Consider the following 18128-nt stretch of genomic DNA (forward strand, 5'->3'; position numbering starts at 1 on the left):
TGCCCTCTTCTGGCCTTCAAGCAACCCCCCAACTTCTCCAAGCTCATCATTAGAATTCACAGACCAAGTGACACCAACTCAAAAGCAGCACCAGATCCTGCCAGAACAACAGATGCAAAACCTGCAGACATATCTCCACTGCTCTGATGATAAATACCTTCCACAATACACCTTTCAAGATTCATGGGTTCTAGACATGCCTATCACAACATGTGGTGTACCTTATCCAGTGCATCATATGTCGCACATCAACTATGTGGGCGAAACCAGACAATTATTACATTCTCAAATGATACAGATAAATGCTAAACGACAAAAAAACTATGTCACCCATGGACAAATACTTTTCACAAACAAATAACTTCATATCTGACCTCTCAGTTCTCATCCTCAAAGGAAACCTGCACAACACTTTCAAAAAGTGAGCCTCATAATTTAAATTCGTAATGCTGATAGAAACTAAAAATCATGGACTCAAGAGACACTGGTTTTAAGGCTCCCTACAACAATTTGTAACAGACCACACTGCCTGCTAACCCTTAACTGCCCACTTCATTTTAAGCAGTCTCCTACAGCATGCGTGAACCCCTTATGCTTAACAATCTGTCCCAACTTCTGATTAGCTCAGACACTTTGGTTACCTTTCCCAGACCTGAAGAAGAGTTCTGTGAAGCTCAAAAGCTTTTACCTTCCACCAACAGAAGTTGGACAGTAAAAGATGTTAACTCTCCTACCTTGTCTCAAACATAATAAAAGACAGTCCTGCCCAAAAAATTTCACAGTCTAAAGCCATATTCCTGTAACTGGATCTGCATGAGTAGAACCTTGTACCTGTGCAGAGCTTTAGGGCTTTTACATTTCTAACAAACTGGGTTCTGCCAAATGAAGACATGTGGAATAATATCCAACTCCTCCTAATATCCAAGTTTGCATCCATCCATTTATGCAAATAAGAACATACGAATGGCCATACTGCATCAGACCAAAGGTCCATCTAGCCCAGTATCTTGTCTTCCGACAGTGGCCAATGCCAGGTGCCCCAGAGGGAATGAACAGAACAGGTAATCATCAAGTGATCCATGCCTTGTCTCCCATTCCCAGCTTCTGGCAAACAGAGGCTAGGGTCACCACCCTTGCCCATCCTAGCTAATTGCCACTGATGAACCTATCCTCCATGAATTTATCTAGTTCTTTTTTCAACCCTGTTATAGTCTTGGCCTTCACAACATCCTCTGGCAAAGAGTTTCACAGGTTGACTGTGTGTTGTGTGACAAAATATTTCCTTTTGTTTGTTTTAAACCAGCTGCCTATTAATTTCACTTGGCGACCCCTAGTTCTTGTGTTATGAGAAATCTTCTTACTTCCCAAATTATAACAATATATGTAATAGTGTATGTGTAAAAGAAAAGGACTTTCAACTTTGATGCCATAACATAAGGGCCGGTGCAAGGATGTTTCGCGCCCTAGGCAAAACTTCCACCTTGCGTCCCCCTCCCCCGCGCCCCCGCCCTGAGGCGCCCCCCTCCTGCAGCAGCTCGCCCCCTCCACCCTGAGGTGCCCCCCTTGCAGCAGCTCCCCACCCTCCGCCCCGAGGCACCCCCCCGCCCCAGCTCACCCCTGCTCCGAGCACGAGCACCCCGAGCACGTCGTCGCTACTTCACTTCTCCCGCCTTCCAGGCTTGCGGCACCTAAGCTGATTGATGCCATAAGCCTGGAAGGCGGGAGAAGTGAAGCAGCTCACCCCTGCCCTGCCTCCTCCCCTAGCACACTGTCACCGCTTCACTTCTCCTGCCTCCCAGGCTTGCGGCACCAATCAGCTTAGGTGCCGCAAGCCTGGGAGGTGGGAGAAGTGAAGCAGCCATGGTGTACTTGGGGAGGAGGCGGGGCAGAGATGAGCTGGGGTGGGGAGTTCCCCTGCATGCCGCCCCCCTCCTTACTTGCTGCAGGCGGCCCTCCCCGCACTCCCCTGCCCCAGCTCCCTTCGCCTAAATGCCGGCGGCGACCGGGGCAGCCGAAGATACATCCGCTGCGGTTGCTGCCAAAGAAAATGGTGCCCCCCCAAATCCCAGCACTCTAGGCGACCGCCTAGGTTGCCTAAATGGTTGCACCGGCCCTGCATAACATACTATTATTACACACAGAGAAGAAGTTGAAAGAGCATTATTAAGGGGTGCAATGTCAAGCACTCAAAACATAGGAAATGCCAAAATTAAGGTTGTGTGAGCAACTTTATGTGCATTATGATGCAATCTTTAATTACAATACTATCATTTCCACAGAATCCCTGCTACATTCAATGCAGAGGGTGGATGGTGCTCACTTACTGTGTAGCTATTTAGTATTTTGTTTCTTCTTCATTCAAAGTATGACCCAAAGTCTTATTTATTGCATACCCTTCAAACCCTTCTCTGAAGATAGAATTATTTATTCTTTGAGCAATGTCCCTATGGGAGATCCACTTCAGGTGTGGATAAGTCCCATGGGCCTTTCATTGGAGATTTTCAGAAGCAGTGCCCATTCAGCCTATATATATACGCTCCAGATATCCTTGTGCCCTGTACCAAAGATAAATGAAGCTGCCTGGCAAACCACCCTCAGTCCCTTCTCAACAACCCTATAGCCTGAGCTGGAACATCAAGCATGCCTGCTTTCAGCCTAGCCGTAGCTTAGCTTTGTATTTCAGTCTTAGTATAGTTTAGCTTTCTAATTAGTCAGTTGTTTAATTTACTAGTTCGATGTGCCTTTTTATTTGATGGTTTGTCGGATGACTACCCCATCTTTTCTCCCCACACCCTTTCCCCCTTGAGGTGCTCTTCCTTGGAGGTAGTTGTCGCTGGTTATGCTGGGATCCCCAAGCTTTAAGAGCTGCTGTTCCAGCCAGGAGGCTAGCCCAGTTAGCAACAGGCATTCCACTGGTTGGGAGATACCCATACACCAACCAAGTGCAAGATCAGCACTTCTTTCAAGAGCAGATCTAGAAAAAATATATAACATCCAGGCTCCTTATAATGGAGCAAGCACTAAGACCAGTTTCAGAGCTGGGCTCAGCTGACACCCCTGTATGCCAGCCTTCAAGTGAATTTAGTGCCCCATTGATCCCTGTATCCCGCTCACTGAGATCTTCACAGGATAAAGGCACCGAAGTACCAACAAGGCCCCAAGGAAAAGGAGTTCTGCGACTCCCACCAGAGAACACCTCGTTAAATAGATCCCAGTCACCTTGGAGAACAACTGTGTTGGTGACCTCAGGTCCCAAAGAGTGACTTTGAGGCACCAGTATATTCTGGTACTGAGAGCTCATCAAAGACCTCATGGTCTTCTAAGAGCCACGGTACCAAGCAGGGACAGAATCCAATTTTCTGGGGCACCATTCAACTGCATTAGCCAACAGCCTTAGCCAAGACAAACCACAGAATGCCTCCAAAACAATTTCTAGATCTTTCAGAAAAACATCCAGTCTTGATTTAAATATTGATTTAAAAATTGTCAGTGATGGAGAATCCACCACAACCCTTGGGGGACTATTCCAATGGTTAATTACTCTCTCACACCGTTAAAAAATTAAGCCTTATTTCCAGTCTGAATTTATTCTGCCATTGGATCATATTATACCTTTCTCTGCTATACTGAAGAGGCCATTTATTAAATATTTGTTCTTCATGTAGATACTTATAGATTGTAATCAAATCACCCTTTAGCCTTCCCTTTGTTAAGCTAAATAGATTGAGCTCTTTGAGTCTGTCACTATAAGACATGTTTTCTAATTTTTTAATCATCGTTATGGCTCTTTGAAATCTCTCCAATTTATCAACAGCCTCCTTGAATTGTGAGCACCAGAACTGGACACAGGATTCCAGTAAGATCATCCCTCAATCTTCCTCCCCCTGCACCTACTTGCTTCCAATCCCCTGAGCTCCAAGTCCTTGTATCCTTACCCAGGCAATCCCAGTCTCCCGCTTCATCCCAACTCTTATTCCATTTCCAGCTCCCCACATCCCCGACCAGCCTCCAATACCAGTTTCCCCCATCCTCCAATCTCCTTGTCCCAAGCTACTCTCCCCATCTCCCCCCTACTCTTGTCCCCTCTGCATTTGAATCAGGCAGCTTTATCATCCACATTGCCTGGGCTCTTCTAGGATGTTGATGAGAACACAGGAGACCTGGCACCCTGCTCTGGGCTGGCCTTTGACCAGGACAATTGCCCAGGGTGACATACTGAAGGGGGCACGTTTGCTACCTCCTATGTGACCTGTCCTTCCAACCAAGAGCCAGATGGCCTTACAGAGGCAGCCAGCCAGCCAGGGAGAGAGACATGCATTGCTGGAGAGGGAAGCCCCAAGCTGCAACTTGACTAGGCATTCCATCAGGTAACTACTCCAGTGGGAGCAGCAGGGGTGGGTGCCCAGGCTCCCCACTCTCTCAGGACAGAGCTCTCCCTGCATTAGAAGCCATGGGGAGTGGGGCTGGGCTGGAAGAGGCTCCTGATCTGATCTCTGGGATGGGTGGCTGAGGTTGAGGGGTAGGGGAGAGAAGGAGGAGGAGGGATGTGTGTGCCAGCAGCTTGCCTCTGTGTCCCCCAGCTGGGGGATTGGAGCAGCCTCCCATGCTATCTTGGTTGTGACGGGGGGGGGGGGGCTGCTGCACTAATGTCCCTTAAAAGCCCCACTTGTTCAGGAAAGAGTTTGCTCTGTCCCCCAGCACTGCTGGCAGGAGTGCACACAACTCTGCACAGGTGAGCACCACGCTAACCAGGGGTGCTGCAGCCTGCTCCCATCCATCCCATCCCTTCCCTGCAGAGAGATGACACATGGGGGAGGGGGGAGCATGCAGAGTCACATACCCCTCCCCCCCTCAGTTTTCTGGCAGGTTTTGCCTGCCAAACCCTCCCTCCCTCTCCTGCGGAGAGGCAAACAAACAGCAGGTGCACCAAATAGCTGGGAGGAGGGGATGCTGCTTCAGCTCTGCGCAGGAAGAGGTAATGGAGGAACAGCTGCTTTCCCATAGGGGAACTGAGAGTAAGGGAGAAGCTGCCTGAGAAGGGGGGGCATGACTCCAGCTGTTGGGGGGGACCTTTAAATTGTGCCCCCTACCCCCATCAGCAGGTAAGGGTCCTTCCTGCTCCTCTGGCTCAGAAGCTTCACTCACTTGGTCCCAGGGGCTGCCTCCTCAAAGTCAGGCAGGAGAGTGCACAGGAGATAATGGGTGTGAGATCAGCTCCCCCATGTGCCTCCCCCCACCATCTGAACAGGAGTGGGAATGTAGGCCACAGTGGGTAGGGAAGTTGCATGCAGACTCACTGCACTCTTCCCTGTCCCAGGGCTGTTCCCAGCATAGTGGTTCTGTAGTTTTAATAGCAGATTAACCATTAAGTAGGTGGTGCCTGCCTGCTGTGACCTCCTTGAAACCCATCTCCCTTTCCTTCAATTCCTGATTGCCTATCCCCACCCTCAGGCTTTCTGTTTGTCTCTCTTTCTGTTTCCACTAGTTGTCCTTAACAGTATACTGAAATTCCTGGGGGCAGGGCCTTGTCCAAGGACAGGACTAGACTACAGGGTTAAGCCAACCTAAATTACACAACTCCAACTGCGTGAATAACGTAGCTGGAGTCAACGCAGCTTAGGTCAATTTATTGCGGTGTCTACATCATGCTGGGTTGATGGGAGAAACTCTCCCGTTGACTTACTTTATGCTTCTTGTTCCGGTGGAGTACCAGAGTCGACAAGAGAGTGATCAGCTGTTGATCGATCATCACAGCATCGATCCCCGGTAAATGTAGACATGCCCTAAGATCAGGGCCATCCTTAGGATTTATGGGGCCCTATGCAGTATTATTAAATTGGTGCCCCTATGCTTGATGGCAGCCCAGGCTCGCATGTGATATGGGTGGTCTTTTGAAGGATTTATTTAAAAAATGATATGTCTGAAGATCCAAGCATTTAATGAAGCTAAAGATGAATACTCAGATTGTGCATCTCAAAATCTATCAGGATTTTTTAGAGATATGATTTTATAATTTTCAGCAACATACTAATGAAATATTTTTAAAGCAAATTTTAAACTAAGGTCCCGTAGACTAACATGTTCTGAGTTAATATTACAGTAATGCACAACTATTTTTGTCAGTAAATTCAGAAACTGACCTGGGGGTTAGCAAATGCCTGTTAAATGGCTTTATTACCACTTGAATGGCTCTTTAACAGTTTCAATGTTGTGCTAATCGGTTTGGCAGGCTGGAGGCTTTTTCACTTTTAAGTACTAGATCCCCTCCAGAGGAAGACTCACCAGGCTGCAGGAGCCAGCTGTGGTGGGAGCCTGCAGGAAGGGTCAGATTAGAAGGGATAGGAAAAGGAGGGAGGGTGGACACTAAGACCCAGGGGTGCCTCCAATTTTTGGGTGCCCTACGCAGTGGCTTATGCTGTATATGCCTAAGAATGGCCCTGCATAAGCTGTTGGGCAAAATGCTGTGCACATTTCTATACTGCATGAAGAATAAATAAATTTATTTATCTACTCCCATCTCTGACTTAATCCCATATCCTGAAAACCTCGTTCAGCCTCTAGAAGTCAATGGCATTCCTGCTCTTAGTGTGAGGACAGTGTTAAACTGGGACATAACTCTAGCGGGGATAGGCTCTGGCCCCTCCTCATCCCCATGCTTCAACCCTGCTGCTCTGGTGGCTTATAAATAGGCTTGGTAGGATGCAATTTTTATTTTTTTATTACTTTGCTCCATAATATCAATTGTTTATTTTTAAGCTTTTTTGTATTTTTATAGTTTTTAAATGTTCACAGTTGTGGGAAATTATGTGGGCGGCCAGATAACTTTTTAATGTCAGTAGAAGTTCAGATTCAAAGAGTTCAAGCATTAAAGCTGTTAAAACACAGAGGCACAAGATGGGTGAGGTAATATCTTTGTCTGAGCCAACATTGGTTGGTGAAAGAGACAAGTTTTGAGTTCCACAGACCTGCAGGAGAGCGGGGAGGGGTAGGGGTAGGGGTGGGGGCGGTTTGAAAGCATGTCTCTTTCACCAACCAGAGTTGGGCCAATTCAATATATTACCTCACCCATCTTGTGGCTCTCATATCCTGACTACAGCAATAATGCAAAAACCACGAAGTGTCAATATTACATGTCAGGATGTATAAAATAAATATCCTAAACCCAGAAATGATTTGTTGATGTAACTATTCATTCACTAGTCCATTTGTAACAATCCTGATTCAGAAGTTTATATCACTGAATTTTGACTTTAACAAGTTCTCAAGCAGCATTTTTCTTGCTTTCCCTATCTGTAAATTTCAATTACTACTGATGGAAATATGTTTGTAGATTTGTGTGTGAACGGTGAAATCAACAGCTAATTTCTAAGTTATCTGCAAAAAAAAACCCTATAGTTTTCAGGTGCCTAAGTATCCCCTGGAATCACAGTTGAAGTTGCCCCCCACCCCCCAACCAAAATCTGAAATGGCACCCTGGTGAGCCAGGAATAGCCAGAGGGCTGTGGGTTCTGGCAAGATGTGTGACAGCACGAAGCCCACCTTGAGCCACATGCTGAGCACCAGGCACCACAAGCCACAGCAAAAGCACAGAAGTAAGGGTGCCCATATACCATGCCACCTTTACTTCTGCGCTGCTGCTGGCGGCGGCATTGCCTTCAGAGCTGGGCTCCTTGCCAGCACCCACCAGTATCAGGCTGCCCTGTCAGTGCTTAATTTGTGCCAGGGCTGAGCTCTAGCCTCTGGCATCTCTTTCAATACAAATTAAATAGGGCTATCAAGCAATTAAAAAAATTAATTGTGATTAATCGTGCTGTTAAATAATAATAGAATACCATTTATTGAAATATTTTTGATATTTTCTACATTTTCAAATATATTGATTTCAATTACAACACAGAAAATAAAGTGTGCAGTGCTCACTTTATATTTATTTTTTTATCAGAAATATTTACACTGTAAAAAACAAAAGAAATAGTATTTTTCAATTCATCTAATAAAAGTACTGTAGTGCAATCTCTTTATCATGAAAGTTGAACTTACAAATGTAGAATTATGTACAAAGAATAACTGCATTCAAAAATAAAACAATGTAAAACTTTAGAGCCTAGAAGTCCACTCAGTCCTACTTCTTGTTCAGCCAATCGCTAAGTTTGTTTACATTTGCAGGAGATAATGCTGCCCGGTTCTTGTTTATAATGTCACCTGAAAGTGAGAACAGGCGTTCATATGGCACTGCTGTAGCTGGCGTTGCAAGATATTTACGTGCCAGATGCGCTACAGATTCATATGTCCCTTCATGCTTCAACCACCATTCCAGAGGACATGCTTCCATGCTGTGGATGGGTTCTGCTCAATAACGATCCAAAGCAGTGCGGCCGGACATATGTTCATTTCCATCATCTGAGTCAGATGCCACCAGCAGAAGGTTGATTTTCTTATTTAGTGGGTCAGGTTCTGTAGTTTATGCATCAGAGCATTGTTCTTTTAAGACTTCTGAAACCATGTTCCACAGCTTGTCCCTCTCAGATTTTGGAAGACACTTCAGATTCTTAAACCTTGGGTCAAGAAATGTAGCTATCTTTAGAAATATCACATTGGTACCTTCTTTACGTTTTGTGAAATCTGCAGTGAAAGTGTTCTTAAAATGAAAAACATGTGCTGGGTCATCATCCGAGATTGCTATAACATGACATATATGGCAGAATGTGGGTAAAACAGAGAAGGAGACATACAATTCTCCCCCAAGGAGTTTAGTCACAAATTATTTAACGCATTATTTTTTTAACGAGTGTCATCATCATGGAAGCATGTCCTCTCAAATGGTGGCAGAAGCATGCAGGGGCATACAAATGTTTAGCATATCTGGCATATAAATACCTTGCAATGCTGGCTACAGAAGTGTCATGCGAACGCCTATTTTCACTCAGCTGACGTTGTAAATAAGAAGTGGGCAACATTGTCTCCCGTAAATGTAAACAAACTTGTTTTTCTTAGCGATTGGCTGAACAAGCAGTAGGACTGAGCTAACTTGTCAGCTCTAAAGTTTTACATTGTTTTGTTTTTTACTGCAGTTATGTAACAAAAAAGATCTACATTTGTAAGTTGCACTATCACAATAAAGAGATTGCACTGCAGTACTTGTATGAGGTGAATTGAAAAATACTATTTCTTCTATCATTTTTACAGTGCAAATATTTGTAATAAAAATACACCTCTAGCTCGATATAACGCTGTCCTCGGGAGCCAAAAAATCTTACTGCATTATAGGTGAAATCGCGTTATATCGAACTTGCTTTGATCCACCTGAGTGCGCAGTCCCTCCCACCCGGAGCACTGCTTTATCGCGTTATATCTGAATTCGTGTTATATCGGGTCATGTTATATTGAGGAAGAGGTGTAATAATATAAAGTGAGCACTGTACACTTAGTATTCTGTGTTGTAATTGGAATCAATATATTTGAAAATGTAGAAAACATCCAAAAATATTTAATAAATTTCAGTTGGTATTCTATTGTTTAACAGTGCAATTAAAACTGTGATTGTTATTAATTTTGTTAATTATGACTAATTTAGTTAATCGCGTGAGTAAACTGCACTTAATCGACAGCCCTAAAATTAAACACTGGGGGAGACAGCGGAGCCCAGAGGTGATGGGGTGGGGGCATAGTAAAATCTAAGAAATCTTTACTTAGCATGTGTGAACTGTGTTTTTCAATGGTTTGTGAATTGACCAAATTTGAGTGGATTTTCACGAGGATGGCAAACAGCACATCTCTGACACAAAAGTCTCCCCTACACAAATTTCAAGTCCTTGCTCCAAAGTATGGGGCTTTTCAAAGAAAAAGTTGCCAGAAGTTTTTAAGATAGGCAACACATCATACTTTTCCTTAGCCTCATTCTTGGAAATGTTGAAACCATTTTTGGTGAAATTAAAAAAAATCAGCCTGAGGCAGCTATCCAGCATGGACAATTTCAGCCCAAATGGTTACTTTGGCAATGTTACAAACAACTGAAAACAGGTTATTATAACGGGAAATGTTGTGCAATCTTATAATAGGTGGTGCTATTAACTCCAACAATAATATCTATAAAATAACTGTGATTGTTATTTTTGAAAAAGAGCCACAGGTAGAGGGTGAATTATTGGAAAGGCTCCTTGCTAACACTTATTAGTAAGGCTAAGATTTAGTCACAGGTATTTTTGGTAAAAGTCATGGACAGGTCACGGGCTATAAATAAAAATTCATGGCCTGTGACCTGTCCATGACTTTTACCAAAAATACCTATGACTAAATCTCTACTTACTACTGCTCAGGGGACCCCTGCTGGGGGTGGGGGGAGTGTGCTCCAGTGCTAGGGGTTGACTGCCTCCCAGCCACTACTCCCAGGGATCACTCTCCAAACAGCCTCCAGGTGCCCCTGGGGCCGTTGCTCCAGCTGCCCTGGAACCGCTGCTGCTTGGGTGGTCCCCAGGGCACCCCCAGGACCACTGCTAAGATGCTCACCGTGTTCACCCCCAGAACCGCTGCTCAGGTGGTCCATAGGACCAAGCATACTGGCCGCTGCTTGCGTGGTCCCCAGAGCCAGCTGCCCAGGGCTTCCTGAGTAGCGGCTGGTGCAGCTGGCTCCAGGGACCATAAAAACAGTTGGCCCTGGGTCACTCCAGCAGTGGCTGGTGCTGCTGGCCATGAGGCGCCCGAGCAGCTGGCCCTGAAGTAAGTCAGTGGCACCAGCCACTGTGGAAGTCATGGAGGTCGCGGAAAGTCATGGAATCTGTGACATCTGCGACCTCCGTGAAACAATCGCAGCCTTACCTATTAGACAGAAAAAAGGTTTTCCCAGATTACAAAACATAAAATGGCCAGATAATACTTGCTTTGAGTAGCTAGTAAAAATAAATTATGAATCTAGGCTTTAGAAAGGAAATTTTAAGTTTGATTTTAAATGTTGCATGTAGAGTGGTTGCATGTAAGGTCTAGACATCTAATTTGTTACTAAACTGGTAAAAAAGATAAAATTAAACTGAGAAAGATCAGTTGTTATGTGCTTGTCTGGATGTCCAGAGGCAGCTGGGGGATAATATGGTTAACCATGATTTTACTTTTGTAACACAAATAAATGTCCATTCTCAAACACACAGTATAGAGTTACTTTCCTATCTAAATCAATAGAATAGTTTGATGTGTTGGTAAGGCAAGTTCCAAGGTTAGGGCGAAATTCAAACTGTAAAAAAAAATCACTCCCACAAGCCAATTTTTCAAGACTTAGGTAAAACTTGATCCTGCAAGGTCTGCCACAAACTTCAAGGGGAGCTGAGAGCATATGGCACCTTGTAGGAATGAGCCCATATTGCAGATGCTGGCTCAATATTATTTTCCCTTACCTTCAATGTAGCTCATGCTCATGAAATTTGCCAGGCTGGCAACCTTTCAGAACCAAACTTCCATCCGACCATGGGTGTGCCCTCTCAGATCTTGGCTTCTCCACTGAGACTGTAGCAATATCACCAGCTGAGATGATGGTTTTTGTGTTGTGCACACCTCTTCACTGAGGGCTGGATGCAGACCATTAACCCTACAGTAACAACTTTCAGGCAATATGACTTGATCCAGATTTGTGCTAGGGACCTAGAAGGGAATGGCTGTACCATTGCCAGTTCCCTGAATAAGCTAGTTCTCTTACATCAGGGGTCCCAAACTTCTTCATAGTAATATTTCTCTAAGAGCAATAAAAGTATTCTGATGTCTACCCGCATGAACAATTTTTTTAATGAAGTGCTGGGCAATGGGTCTTATTGGGAAAAAAAGCTGTGGATTGGGAGTATTGTAATGCTCTAAATGAAGAAAGATGCTCACTTTTTCTCCTTTCTTGTTCCTTTTAACAGGAGACTCAGCAAACAAGCCCATAAATATTCAGCCTGTAATATTCAGTACTGGGTCTGATTCTAGCACATGCTAAAAAAAAAGCAAAACCTCCTTTTTACTCAAAGAACCAAGAGGGAGGTTGAATTCAAACCCCTCCCACTCCTGTTTAGTTCTATTTTTAATATTATTTATTTGTATTACCGTAGCACCCAAGGAGCCTTAGTCTTGGACAAGGACCCCCATTGTGCTTGGCACCCAGACCACTGAGTTCAATGGGACAAGGCACCTAAATACTTTTAAGCATCTGTGCCCTAATGTCTTCAACAGGGATTGTGTGAGTGGGGCTTCTCCACCAGGAATATTGTAGTTTTCTAAGTATGGATCCTCCTCAACACCAGGCAACTTGGGAAGGTAGGCAATTATCCACTTTTCCAGGTAAAGTAAAGGTTACACAACAAGTAGGCCTCCCCGGCCTATTGACACATAACATCAATAAGCAGTGGAAGAAGAATAGTCTTGTGGCTAAGGCATTGGCTAGGGCAGGGGTGGGCAAACTTTTTGGCCTGAGGGCTGCATCGGGTTTTGAAAATTGTCTGGAGGGCTAGTTAGGGGAGGGGGTCGTGCCCCCCCCAGGACTCCTGCCCCATCCAACCCCCCCGATTCCTGATGGGTTCCCCTGGGACCCCTGCCCCATCCACCACCACCAACCCCGTCCCTGTCCCCATGACCGCCCCCAGAACCTCTGCCCCTGACTGCCCCCTGCCACCCCATCCAACCCTTCCTCTCATTCCTGACTGCCCCCCGCCCGGGACACCTGCCCCTATTCAACCCCCGTTCCCTGCCCTCTGACCGCCCCACCCCCTAACCACACCCCCGCCCCCTGACCGCCACTCCAAACCCCCCTACCCTCTATCCAACCCCCCCGCTCCCTGCCCCCTTACCGCACTGCCTGGAGCACTGGTGGCTGGTAGCGCTACAGCCACAATGCCCAGCTGGAGCCAGCCACATCATCGCCACCGCGCAGCACAGAGCACCGGGTCAGGCTGGGCTCTGCAGCTGCGCTGCCCCAGTAGCTCACAGCCCGGCCGCCCAGAGCATTGTGCCAGCGGTGCAGTGAGCTGAGGCTGTAGGAAGGAGGAACAGTGCGGGAAGGACTGGGGGCTAGCCTCCTGTGCCAGGAGCTTAGGGGCCGGGCAGGAGGGTCCCACGGGCCACATCGTAGTTTGCCCACCTCTGGGCTAGGACCTCAAAAATATGGCTTCAATTCTAACTTTGCTACAAGCTTGATGTGGGGTCCTAAGCATGTCATTTCATTGTGATTCAGTACCCTAGTTATAAAATAAAATAAAATACCTCACAGAAGTGTTATGAGTATAACATTTCAGATACTCCAGGAATGGGGCCTCTGAGAGAAAGAACCTTTATTTTTCATATTCCTGTTGCTTCTTTTTTCTTGCTAAGGTGGCATTGGGCTATGGAAGGAATGGCTGAATACCCACATGGAGAGAAATGTGACTGAGCTCATAGTCCCACATAGCCATAGATTATAGTATCTCCAATTTAAAGTTGCCTAAACTGTCTCCTGAAGCTGGTGGAGTTGGACGTGGGTTAAAGTAGGCACGGAGGTAGGTAAGGATGTTTGAGATACTGTAACTGTGAAATTTCATACCATTGCCTTTCTTTTTGTGTTTTGTTTTGAATTTAACTTTCATTAGAATGCCCTGGCTTTCTCATGTTTAGATATTTAAAACTAGTGTTGTCCCTTTTTATCTTTTAAGGTATGGTACTTTCTCATCCTTAATTCCAGCTTAATGAAGTTTTTTGTCTGGGAATTGACACTAAGATTTATTCTCTCACCCGCTAGTGATTCACTAGGTTCATTATTAACAGGGTGTACCATAAAAGGGAGATTTTCATTAATTTAAATGGTCACATTGCCCAGGCCAGAAGGTTTACAAGCTTCAAAGATGTGTCCAATTTAAGAGTTTTTTAGGATCTGGTCTTTTTGAAGAGAACAAATGAGCCACATTACAACACTTATATTCATGTTTCTGAATGCAAATAGGACTCATGTCCTTTTAATCAGATTAAAAATATGAGCATTCCAGGAACATACTCCAGTAAATTATTTATGCTTGTAGTGAGCAGTTGCCATGGTTTGGGGCCAGACTGTGGCTGATTGTATGCATGTATGCTGACAAGATAAGGTGAAAGGGCCTTCCCATTCTGCTTGGGTCCTTGTGAGGGAGGTGAAGTGGAGTAGGGTGAGACCCAGCCTATGGCCCCACAATCCTTCTAAAGTGGAGAGCAGACCAGCCTCTGGGCATGGGAGCCCACATTATGGCCTTTATGAGGGTAGCAAAGCTTCTGCTCCTGCATTCTTTCCCCTAGAGTCTTAGGAGGAATTCTGCTGAATTATTTCTCCCCAGGCTCATAGTGCAGCATGGTCCTTCTCATCTCTCTATTTACAGTGGCCAGTGGTTAACTCCACAAGTTAGCCGCTCATCTTTAATGTGTCAGTTCTGTGTGGATATTCTGTTTGGTATCTTGTATTTTATCAAACTTACCTGTAGAGAATTTTACAGAGTAGAGCACACCCTTGCATATATTATCCTGTGTGGCAAATTGCTGGCACTATTATGATGGGTCTCGTGCTTTCTCTTCTTTGGGGAGGGATTTCAGGGCACCATTTCTTGCCCCTGAATTGGAATATTAACTGCCCCACTAGAGTCCTAGAGGAGGGGAGTGGAGAGGGAGGAACCTGGGCCCGCCCTCTACTCCAGATCCCAGCCCAGGGGCCCTGAGGACAGTGGTAAACCACTTGAACTGACGGTTCCTTCCCCTAGGCTACTTCCTGTCGCAACCCTATGCTCAAACATGGCATCTGTATGGCCAATTGTCGGTCAAAAGGTCACATTGGTGTCGTGTGCAACACTGTGGTGCCGTGTGCTACCCTAAGGTGCGGTGTGCAACATTATAGTGCCGTGTGCCTATTCTCAAACCTTCTGTCTGGTCCATTGTAGGTCACATTGGTACCGTGTGCTACAATACCAGCGTGTCGTGTGCATAAACTTAGTGTGCCAGGTGCAGTACCTGTTGACGTAGAGGGCACCAGCTTGGAACCCGGTTGGTGTAGGAGTTGGGGACCAATCAGATGCTGACACGAGTAAGGGTCTTCGAATAAAACTATGTCCCGCGCCAAAAACTGCAGGAGTATCCGCGTGTTAGCTGAAAGGCCTGATCACCCTTTCAGCCAGGGTCTCCTCCGGATTTTGCTGGCTCGTGTCGTGTCGTTTTTGGATTACCCCCCCACCCCCCAATTCGTCATGCACTTGGTGTCTGTACTGCTGGTCAGCTGTGCCTGGAGTGTGGTATGTGCATTTTAATTTCCGTAAATATTCTGTTGGTTTAACTTCTTCCCCTTTTTCTCTTTCCTTATTTGATGCAGAGTTGTGTACATAGTATACGAGAGCCATATTGCTGTATTAATTGCCATTGTAGTTAGTTGGTGTATTTTACAATATTCGGTTGATACATGTACAGTTTATTCAGTTTGCATGCCCATTCCGGATTTTAGTGAACGGTTAATCACAGATTGTTTAGTTTCTTGTTGTTGGATGTAAATAGACTGTTTCAAGTTGTGTATATTGCCGCTCTGGTGATATTTTTTGATTGGTGATTTGTTTTCTCTTGATTCGAGTTGTGTGTGCATTCCTGTTCTGATAATATTGTTGGTTGGTAAAATCGCTCCTCCCCAGCCCAAGTTGCAATTTACCCTTGTTAATAAACGGCCACGTGGTTTGAAATTTTAATTTGTCACGTTTTGATTTTCCTCTCTCACTCAAATATTTCACTCGAACCTGCATTGGTCTTGGACACTTCCCTCTCCTGCCCTTCAGCTTGTGAGGGGCTTCCTGCCCTCCCTCTGTACAAGCCAGGTGCCCCTTTACCTAGGGTCTTGGACTTCTTAGCCCACCGCAGCACTTCTCCAAACTGCCCTCTGCTTCCCTTCAAACTGTTCTCTGCTCCAACACCAATCTCGTCTGCTCCAACTCCTTCAAACTGTTCTCTGCTCCAATACCAATCCTTTCTGCTCCAACTCCCACACTGTCTGATTGAAGCAGGGTTTTTTATCATGTGACTGACTGCAAGTGCTCTAATTGGCTTCAGGTGCTCTAGTTAATCTATAGCAAACTTTCTTCCCCTTACAGGGAATAAGGCTCCCTTCTAACCCTCTCCTGCTGCCCTCTGGCCATGCTGTATCACACCTATAAGAAAGTACCTACCTCCTTCTTCCCTCCCACCAATATATTTTCCATGACCACAGTCCCAAATTGTGTGTATGCTCTTTTAAGCTATCAAAGAAAATAAAACTTGCACTAAAAACTAGGTCCTTGTGTCTGAAATAAGACTTTGTTTAAAACCTTTTCTGAGTCAAACATTTAACATTGCCAAATATTTTGATCCTGGCATTTTGATGTAGCATTTTACCACCAGCAACTACCTTTAACAGAGTTTGTTTCCCTCTTTTGGTTCCATTCCTCAACCTGTTCACCAAGGAGATCTTTGAACATAACATTTATAACTTGTATTTGTTTCATCAGTTCATTGCTCATCTCTGAGTTTCACTGAAGATCGGTATTGGCTGTACATGAGAGATTTGTGATGGGTATTTTTGAATCTGTAATATTTGAATTAAGTGCAAAGTCTGGTGAAAATATACATTTTGTTCTTCCTTTCAACACCAGTCTGATAGGGAATCACACTCTTTGACCTTGACAAATTATTTTCTTCTGCTTTGTATTTTCTGGCTGCATTCTGGATAGAATTAAACTTTTGTAGAACTGTAGTGCTGATTTTGATGCTGTTGATCGAGCAACAGGACCAGATTCCTCTCTATATTGTTCAGACACTTGGATATTAGAATTCTAATTAGGCTTAGTTGTGTCTCCCTCCACCATCAGTGACTTTCATGTCTAATGAGAGTAAAACTCTAAGCAGTTTTTCTACAAGTTTTTTCCAGATTTCACTCTTCAAGGCTTATATCAAGGCCAATAAATCACAGGATCTTCCACCATGCTCTTTTCAAGTTTCTGCAATGTATTGCAAAATTTATTACAAAACTTTTTTTCCGGAAGAAGTCTCTCCATTGCTTTTTAGAGATTTTCCATTTGCTCTGTGGAGTTTTCCATTTGTCAAGTCTTTACAGGGATTATAAAAAGCTACCTGAATTCAAAAAGAATAAATAAATAATTATCCCAATTTCCCTATGAAATATAGATGGAAGATATTATTGCATAATTTGACAATGGGATATGATGTATTGATTGAAGGGTATGCTTATGTTAATTTTGGATAAAATGTGGTTTGCAGGGTGCTTATGCATAAGGAAGCATGCTGTGGCTCACCACCCTAGGAACATTCTAGAGAAGGCCAGTGGGAGAAGAAGGAGTTCAGCATGTGGAATGGAGAACTATGAGCATGTGATAAACAAATCCATATATGGAAAGGTTAATTCATTGGTTAGAGGTTCATGATATGTAACTTGTTATGTAACTTGTTATGTAAGTGTCATGTGCTATAAAATAGCAAGGGGAGGGGCTCCTTGCTGGAGGTACTCTGCCTGATTTTTTGTACCAGGGGCTCTCCTTTTGTGCACATATTGAATAAAGCCTTGTTGAATTGAATTGAATCGCATCGAATTGAATCGCATCGCATCGAATCGAAGTCCCTTGATTTCTGCCCAGCATCTGACTCATTGGGAACCACAAAATCCCAACATGATATAATAGGTGGGCTAAAAATACCCAGTATTTAATGCCTGCAGGAATCAACTCATTTGAAGACTAACCTTCAAGAGTATCTACTTAACAGAATGAAACAAAACTAGGAATAATTTTACTATTTCCAAATCCAAATAAAACTTTTGACAGGGTGAAGTACATTGTTATTGGGTTTTTTTAATAAGAAGATATTATCTGGCCCTAAATTCAGGTAATGAATATTTGATAAATAATATAATATTATGCTGATGAGCATGGTATACAAATAGGTACATTTATGTTATTGAACCGTGGCTTTCTTTGAGGTCCAAAATGGCAAATAATAGAGACAAGAGAGTCCCAACAAAAAGGATATTTGGTCTATGTGGTAGTCAAAAACTAAATGTGAAGTAGGCACTAAATGCTTAGCCAAGGAATTGACAAAGGGACAAATTTTGAGGCCTTGTCAGAAAAACACAGGACAGTTTTTTCAATATAACT

The 18128-nt window shown here is 44.4% G+C and overlaps 1 long non-coding RNA gene across 2 annotated transcripts; it reads left to right on the forward strand.

Annotated features, from left to right (window-relative positions):
- The first annotated feature begins 5646 nt into the window (after positions 1-5646).
- Positions 5647-17552, forward strand: LOC120391595. Of its 2 annotated transcripts, none has more exons than XR_005591396.1 (4): positions 5647-5766; positions 12072-12276; positions 13327-13490; positions 17239-17552. It is a non-coding gene; the product is annotated as an uncharacterized LOC120391595 (long non-coding RNA). The 2 variants fall into 2 exon arrangements; XR_005591399.1 differs by lacking the exon at positions 17239-17552 and adding an exon at positions 14889-15054.
- Positions 17553-18128: the final 576 nt, after the last annotated feature.

This window comes from Mauremys reevesii, linkage group 1 (genome assembly GCF_016161935.1).
Source record: "Mauremys reevesii isolate NIE-2019 linkage group 1, ASM1616193v1, whole genome shotgun sequence".
NCBI classification, from domain to species: Eukaryota; Metazoa; Chordata; order Testudines; family Geoemydidae; genus Mauremys; species Mauremys reevesii.